At 36.6% G+C, this 8,499-nt stretch overlaps 2 protein-coding genes across 2 annotated transcripts in view; both read right to left on the reverse strand.

Moving 5' to 3' along the window:
• LOC117950332 (asialoglycoprotein receptor 1-like) overlaps window positions 1–1,176 on the reverse strand; it is a 19,124-nt gene extending 17,948 nt beyond the window's left edge. Inside the window, exon 1 of the mRNA XM_034881271.1 lies at window positions 1,166–1,176. The gene's annotated coding sequence lies outside the window, so the exon portion shown is untranslated. The remainder of the gene's footprint in view (window positions 1–1,165) is intronic.
• Window positions 1–8,499, reverse strand: part of LOC117950331 (sterile alpha motif domain-containing protein 9-like) — a 30,065-nt gene that overhangs the window by 9,645 nt on the left and 11,921 nt on the right. The gene's annotated exons all lie outside the window — the stretch shown is intronic.

The raw sequence follows: 8,499 nt of genomic DNA on the forward strand, positions 1-8,499 counted from the left end.
ACCCGTGCTGTCTTTACCTGAGTGATCGTCAACACCTCGCCCTGAAGCTACTTCCTGTTGCACCACCTCCGTGACAAGCTAGAATGTAACAGAACAACATGTCTCCACCTCTTTTGTTCTTGAACTTTAATGAATACAAAGAGTCAAACAGGCAGTTGTACAACATTAGTTCATTACAATAAAAATGAGATTGCCACAAATACTGATTAAATCTAAAATAAACAACCCTAATAGGTGAGAAAGTATTGCTTAGAACAGTCTTGTAATGTTAAAATGCTTCAAAAACAAAGATTTTAATTTCATGAATTAATCTGTTTAACCCTTGTCTGGTATTCAGGTCAAATTAACCCATTTCAAGTTTTTACAAGAAGAAAAATGGTACAAGTACATTTTTTAATCAGCGTCCTTTCCTTATTTCCTGTGATAAACATGTATTCCTGACTCAATTCAGAACATTATTCTGGTTATGACACTATAACCTGATGACAAAAAACTAACCGCACTTCCATTTTGAATAGTGTGCTAGTAGAAACTGATGCATTCCCTGAACATATGTTTTCTCGGCTGGTGGAAATTGAGATAAAGACAATATTTGTTAATAGATTATAAAGTCAAATCTTATTTCAGAATTGTTTTTAAAACCCTTAAAGTCCCGGGTCAGTTTGACCCGAGGGACACAAGAGGGTCCCGAAGGTGAAGACAACACCAGGGTTAAAAAAGAAACCTTATGATTTGAGTTTCATAGATAATTTATTTATCACATGGCTGTATCAAACTATCAATATGTCAAATGCATTGTTGTGTACACATTTCTCCAAAATGACCTGTATATGATATAGTGGGACAATTTGGGACCTTTTGATTTGTTTCATGGGGAATCAACTTAAAGTATTTATGTATTCTATATTACACATATATTTATTATAATCTATTTATTACTAAGCACATTTATATGAGGCAAACACATTTAAGAAATATACAATGATCTATAAAAAAGCTGAAATGTCGTAACGACATTTAAAGAATAAGAGGAAGAACATGACTTCTGTAACTTTGTTTAAGCTTACTAATAATATTTAGCTTCTATCCTAAGAGCATCTATTTATGATGATTTGATTTAAATGATACTAGCATTTTCAGGTCATTTCAGAAAGAGAATCTGAACAAACAGGATGAAGGCAGAATCTAATCTGTCTTTCTCTCTTTCAAATCTCTCTTTCATCAAACAACTGAATGGCACAAGACAGCCACCCCGTGGACATCAGTGGGACAGACTTAGTTTTTGTTTCTTGCCAACATCAATGTGGCTGAACTATAGACTGTAAATTATTAATGGACAAAGCATCCAGTTTGGCAAAGTGCTGCAAATACACGGATGACTGAGGAAAACCCATTTTGGGCGCTTGTTACCTGAACCTGTCCAGCAATTAGACGGTACGTTAGGAAGGTTGCCTGAAACCACTCATTTTACACAGTTTAACAAAAAAAAGCTGAGTGAGCATTACTAGCTACGTTCTTCATATTGGTTTGGAGCGGTATGCATCCCCACTAACTAACGTTAATATAGCGTGTCGAAGGAATACAGCGTCTCCTGCAGCGGGGGGGCAGAGTGACCGCAGCGTCGCTAACATTAGCTTCTTGTCTCATCTGGGGTCTGATAAACAGTAAATTCATCAAATTTAGTGTCCACAACGCGATTTTCCAATAAACGTTAGCTGTCACATTTCAAGGGACGCGCTTGAGTGCAGATTTCATGTTGCGACTTTCGTCGTTGTTTGTCACTTTGTCTAAGATTGAGTGACAAGTAGTACTCCCCCTGTTGTTTACTTGGTTGTCATGACTTTGCGAGTGATGACGTCCTGTCGCTGTTCCAGTTGCTCGGGGGGAGAAAGCTGATGACAGTTGGCCTGAGTTTAGTAGAGCAGAGGGCTCTATAGAGTCGTGTAATTACGACTTTATGACGTTTTAGATTAGATTAGATTCAACTTAATTGTCATTACACAGGTACAAGGCAATGAAATGCAGTTTGGGTCTAACCAGAAGTGCAATAGCAGTAAAAGCAGGATATACACTGGTTTCGTAAGTGCAGGATTGATATGTACTGAATAAATATAGAAATGAATACTTTTATAAACAGAATTTTACAGATAGATTTGTCCTATGAATATAATATATAGATAACTAGTATTGTGAACACGATTTACAGGTGAATATGTACTCTGAATATATATATATATATATATATATATATATATATATATATATATATATATATATATATATATATATATATATATATATATACAGATGGCTAGTAATATAAACAATATTATATAATATTATAATATATTTAGAAACAGCTGATGGAGTCACGTTGTACGTAGCGGAAACCCTGTTGTGTGTACCATGGCGGCAGAAGTTTTACCGTGGCGGGCCGCCATTAAAATAAAGCAAACGCTGGGTTGGAGAATGCAACATAATAAAAGGATGCCAGAAACAAGGTTAACAATTAACTAACAATCTTTATTCAATCATTTAAAAAATATTCCCAAAAGAAACAACCAAGGAGAAACAAAAAGAGACTGGAGACCTCGGTCAAAAAAAAAACCACAAAACAAAAGGTGGTGTCTGATGGTGGTGATGAACAGTGGCAATTATAGTCACAATAAAGAGTATGGGACTATATATTTCCATCCATTTTTAAATCAAATTATCTGAAGTTCGGAAAAGAACTCATGTGAATAAATCTGTTGAAATCTGGCTTTAAAGCCGATAAAAACATGTGAGTAATGACATCACATGACGCTGTTTTAGGGTCAAATTGGTACATCGAATTGATTTGAGACATTTTAAGGTGTTCTCGTCAATTTTTGCACTGAATCATCAACATTCAAGCAACAACAAAGTTTTTCTACACAAAATGGCTGCTGTCTCCATCACATGATCAATATTGGACAAGCTGTCATTGTGCTCATGTGCCAGCTGATAGCAACATATCGAGCTACAATAAGAAAACAACGATGCTATCAACACATTGCTATGACGATGCAGATGCTAATTGTCTTTTATTGCGCCCACTCTTTTTAACTCACTACTTAGCTCATGTTAATGAGTAATGAGATGTTCATTAAGAGAAAGAAATAACATGTTATTTTGTGTATATAGTGGAGGATTATTTGATCAGGTTGTAGCTGTTTAGTTAATTAATGTAGCTCTTATTGGTCTTGTGATGTTAGCCATTGTATTAAAGCGTTGTTTGAGTTAAAAAAAAATACAATCTAGGAAACTAAGGCTTCATTTGACATTACAGATTTAATTAGAAACATCAATCATAGTTACAGAGAATATATAGTCAATATACAGAATGTTCTGTATTAGGATTAGCAGAAACATCGGGAAACTTAAAGGAAAATGAACGGGTAATTTTCTGGAAGGACATTATCCGTTTTTCTACAGATTTCTTTCTTACAGTTTACATCAACATATGTACACATCATTAGATAATATTAGACATTCAGGGGAATGCTAGTCTGGATCAACCAGGGTCCAGAACAGAGTTTATAGTTTACACTGCCTGCCCTCTTAGGAAATTGTACACTTGGTTTTCTTTTCTGCTTTCTCTCTGGCCATTCTCTCATGCTTTTCCTCCAACTGTTTTATTTGCTCTTTCAGAACTCTTTCTTGCTCTGCCTTTAATTGTTTAATTGTTTAATTGCCTCTCCTCTTTTCTCTCTTCCTCCTCCATCCTTCTTGTCTCCCCCTCTTCCCAGTCCAAATCCATCTTTTCCTTTCCAAGTCTAACTTAAGCTTCTCCATCGTACTGTTAAATTCACACATCTCACGTTTCCTCTTCAAATAAGTAATATCATCTTTTACCCTTTTTCCCTCTCTTCTCTCTTCCTCAATTTCAGCCTGGAATTTCTCAGTAATGTTTTTGATCTTTTCTTCATATTCTGATCGTAGTTTCTTCTCCAGTTCTTCTTTCTCTTTGCGTATTTGCTCCTCTTCCTCTCTCAGGATGCGTTGTTTCTCCTCTTCGATTGCCCTTTCTGCCTTCTGGAACATTTCACTGGTGTAGTGACTTCCTCCGTTCTTCTGGACTATGGTTCTGATCTTCTTAAGCAGCTCGGTGACGAAGAATGTAGTAGACCAACAGGTCTCCACCCTCTTTCTTGTTAAACTTTATTGAATACAAAGATTCAAACGGACAGTTGTATAACATTAGATCATTACATCACAACTGAGATCGCCACAAATACTGATTAAATCTAAAATAAACAACCCTAATAAGTGAGAGAGTATTGCTTAGAACAGTCCTGTAATGTAAAATTCTTCAAAAACAGAAATTTTAGTTCCTTTGTACAGTGGGGTTCGAAAGTTTGGGCCCCCCAGGTAAAAATGTGTAAGAGAAGATGGAAAAGTCTCCAAAAGGCCTCAAATGACAGATTAGACATTTGTATTTTATGTCACAAAAAGTTTGATTTTATTTCCATTATTTACACTTTCAAAACAACAGAAAACAAAAAAATGGCGACTGCAACAGTTTGCCCAGAAATCCAGAAATCACAATGTATGATTTTTTTTAACTATTTATTTGTAAGATACAGCTGCAAATAAGTATTTGAACACCTGTCTATCAGCTCGAATTCTGACCCTCAAAGACCTGTTAGTCTGCCTTCAAAATGCCACCTCCTCTCCATTTATTATCCTAAATTAGATGCACCTGTTTGAGGTCGTTAGCTGCATAAAGACACCTGTCCACCCCATACAATCAGTAAGAATCACACTACTGACATGGCCAAGACCAAAGAGCTGTCCAAAGACACTAGAGACTAAATTGTCCACCTCCACAAGGCTGGACAGGACTACGGGGACATGTCCAAGCAGCTTGGTGAAGAAAGGTCCACTGTTGGAGCAATCATTAGAAAATGGAAGAAGCTAAACATGACTGTTAATCTCCCTCGGACTCCCTCGGCTCCATGCAGGATCTCACCTCGGGGGGTCTCAATGATCCTAAGAAAGGTGAGAAATCAGCCCAGAAACCTGACTGATCTAGAGAAGATCTGTGTGGAAGAGTGGGCCAAAAACCCGTCTGCAGTGTGTCAAACCTGGTGAAGAACTACAGGAAACGTTTGACCTCTGGAACTGCAAACAAAGGCTACTGTACCAGATATTAACATGGATGTTCTCAGGTGTTCAAATACTTATTTGCAGTTGTATCATACAAATAAATAGTTAAAAAATCATACATTGTGATTTTTGGATTTTTTTTTAGATTATGTCTCTCACAGTGGACATGCACCTACGATGACAATTTCAGACCCTCCATGATTTCTAAGTGGGAGAAGTTGCAAAATAGCAGGATGTCAAATACTTATTTTCCTCTCTGTAGTTGACGCTCCCAATGCCCGGTCCGACCAGAAAGACCTGGAGACACTGGAGGTGTGCTACACCATTCCACTATAAAGAGATACTCGTACAGACATGGTCTTCATGAAAGAGTCATCAGAAGAAATCCACTTCACCACAAAAATCAGCGTTTGAAGTTTGTAAATGAACATACAGGCAAGCCTGATGCATTGTGGGAACAAGTTCTGTGGATTGATGAAGATAAAGTAGAACTTTTTCGCCGCAATGAGAAAAGGTACGTTTGGAGAAGAAAGGGCACAGAATTTAATGAAAAGAACCTCTGTCCAGCTGTTAAGCATGGGGGGGGGGTATTGCAGCCAGTGGCACAGGGAACATTTCACGAGTAGAAGGAAAGATGGATTCAATAAAATTTTAGCAAATTTTGGACGCTATCTTGATGTCATCTGTTAAAAAGCTGAAGTTAAAGGGAGGATGGCTTCTACAAATGGATAATGATCCTAAACACACCTCAAAATCCACGGGGGATTACATCAAGAGGCGTAAACTGAAGGTTTTGCCATGGCCTTCTCAATCTCTTGACCTCAACATAATGTAAAATCTATGGATAGACCTTACAAGAGCAGAAATCTCAAAGAACTGGAAGACTTTTGGAAGTAAGAATGGGCGAAAATACCTCAAACAAGAATGAAAGCTTCTTGGCTGGCTACAAGAAGAGTTTCCAAGGGGGGGGTACAAGGTATTTACTCTACAGGGGGCCTAAACATTTGCAGGCGCTATTTTTTTGTTTTCTCTTATTTTGAAAGTGTGAATGATGTAAATAAAATCTAACTTTTTGTGACATATTATACGAATGTCTAATCTATCATTTGATGACACACATACTATACTATGACTTTCTTGACATACTGTGCTATACTATACTATGGGTATTTTCCAACGTATGACTATTTTTCAATTTCTATGAAGCTTTTTATGACGTTTTTGACCTACTATATATTAATTAAAAAAATGTTTAAAACATACTTTACTATGACCTTTTTATCATTTTTTTCGACCTAATATACTATGACTTTTTGGTTTTGACATATAATACTATGATTTTTCTGTCATAATATACTTTATATACTTAAAATATACAATTATTACTTTATTTTGGCTTTTTCCAATATGCTGTGACTTTTTCAACATGCTGTACTATGATTTGTTTTCATATTTTTCTATATGCTATACTGTACGGATGCCTTGTGTGCTTCATTAAGTGTGCTATTTGTAAGATGCAAAGCATTTGAAAAAACAGGAAGCAACACATATTCTAGAGTTATCCATACAAATATGCTAAACAAAGCGATGAAATGAAAGGGTTAACCCTATAATCAAACATGTCTCACATTGAACCAAAACATGGTCAAAGCAGTGCAAAGAAATCAGTTAATCTTTTTTGGAACATTTATTGATACAACAATTTGTTTCACAATCTAAACAGTGTACTGTCTTAGTTATCTATTTGAAGTGTGTTTGCACACAAGGACAGCCTTAAAGAACATTTAAGCAACTTGGACTTAAGCATCAATATTGTAAAGACATGCCATTAACTGGCATGTCCACCAGATATGCACTGTTGGGAGAACAGTCAGCTGATTTTCAGGTCAATGAGTAATCACAAACACAGACCACTCTCTGTCTCTGTCCTTTTTAAAATGAGGCATAATGTGTGCCGTTACATCTGTACACAAACTCATAATGCATCATGGGAGATGACAGAAAGCACGGAGGTAGCGGCAGAAATTAGGGAAAACGTGATAAATTATGGACATCAAGTGGATAAATCTTGGCTGTAACAGTTTAGATTTAATGCTCAACGACCCCGAAAAAAGTGTCTTCCTTTTATGGTTATTAAATGATTGAAATATATATATATTTTTAATATGGGTTTTGGCTTGTATACGATCCTTTCAATTGCTGAGGGTTAAAATGAGTTGGGAAGCAGACATCAAAACCCAACTTTACGTTAAATGTGTTGTTCTGTTCGTCCTATAATGGTCGTAAACCAATACAAAAGGAGCTTACCTCCTTCTTTAGGGCTGCAATTAATACAACGCAGAGGAGGACAAAAGAGCAACTGTTTTCACAAAACTCACCTGTTGTCTTTATTTATTTGTGCTTTACAACATAATCAATGTGAAATATTAGTGAAGTAAGCTTTATTTCTCTCGGTCTACTGTACAATGACAAATTCAAGTACAAAACATTTGGTCTCAACTACTACCAGAAAACTCTTAGTTATGTTGTAACCTTGGTTCTCTGAGTGAAGAGACTCTCTCTTCGCCGTACATATGGAATAAGTAACGGTGTAACTGTTATTTATCCAGGAGAGAAGCTAGTCATTTGAGTTCATGGCAAAACCTTTCAGTGCTCAGATTTCATTTTGTGCCTTTTTATTGAATAAAGGACAATTTTTTTAATTCTTATTCTGCATAACAAAATTCTGTAAAATAATGTTAAAGTCTGGTCTGGATTTTGTGAACCCAATCTTGTGACTTGTCTCGTGAGCTGGTTGTCTCGTCACACCCTTAATAATAATAATAACCAATGTTTTCAAAGCACAGCAACAGCTGATGACATGTCTCATAAAATGCTGGTTAAAATGTATTCTATAGATGGAATTAGATTTTCTAGTTTTCTTTTGTTGTTGTGTGGAAGAGCTAAATGATTTCTGCTTTCTCTCTGGCCATTCTCTCATGCTTTTCCTCCAACTGTTCTATTTGCTCTTTCAGAACCCTTTCATGCTCTACCTTTAATTGTTGAATCTTCTGCTGTTTCACCTCTTTTCTCTTCTCTTCTTCATCTCCCTCTTGTCCTCCTCTTTTCTCTTCACTGACTCTATCCTCTTCTCTTTTCTCTTTTCTGACTCACTCTTCTCTTCTTTTCTCTTCTTCCACTCTGTCCTCTCCTTTTTTCCATTTCCTCACTCTATCCTCTCCTTCTCTTTTCTCCATCTCCCTCTTTTCCTCTTTTCTCTTCTCTTCTTCATCTCCATCTCGCTCCTCTCCGCCTGTTTTCTCTTCTCTGACTCCCTCTTCTCTTTTCTCTTCTCCCACTCTATCCTCTCCTCTTTTCTCCATCTCCCTC

Source organism: Etheostoma cragini, chromosome 9 (assembly GCF_013103735.1).
Source record: "Etheostoma cragini isolate CJK2018 chromosome 9, CSU_Ecrag_1.0, whole genome shotgun sequence".
NCBI classification, from domain to species: domain Eukaryota; kingdom Metazoa; phylum Chordata; class Actinopteri; order Perciformes; family Percidae; genus Etheostoma; species Etheostoma cragini.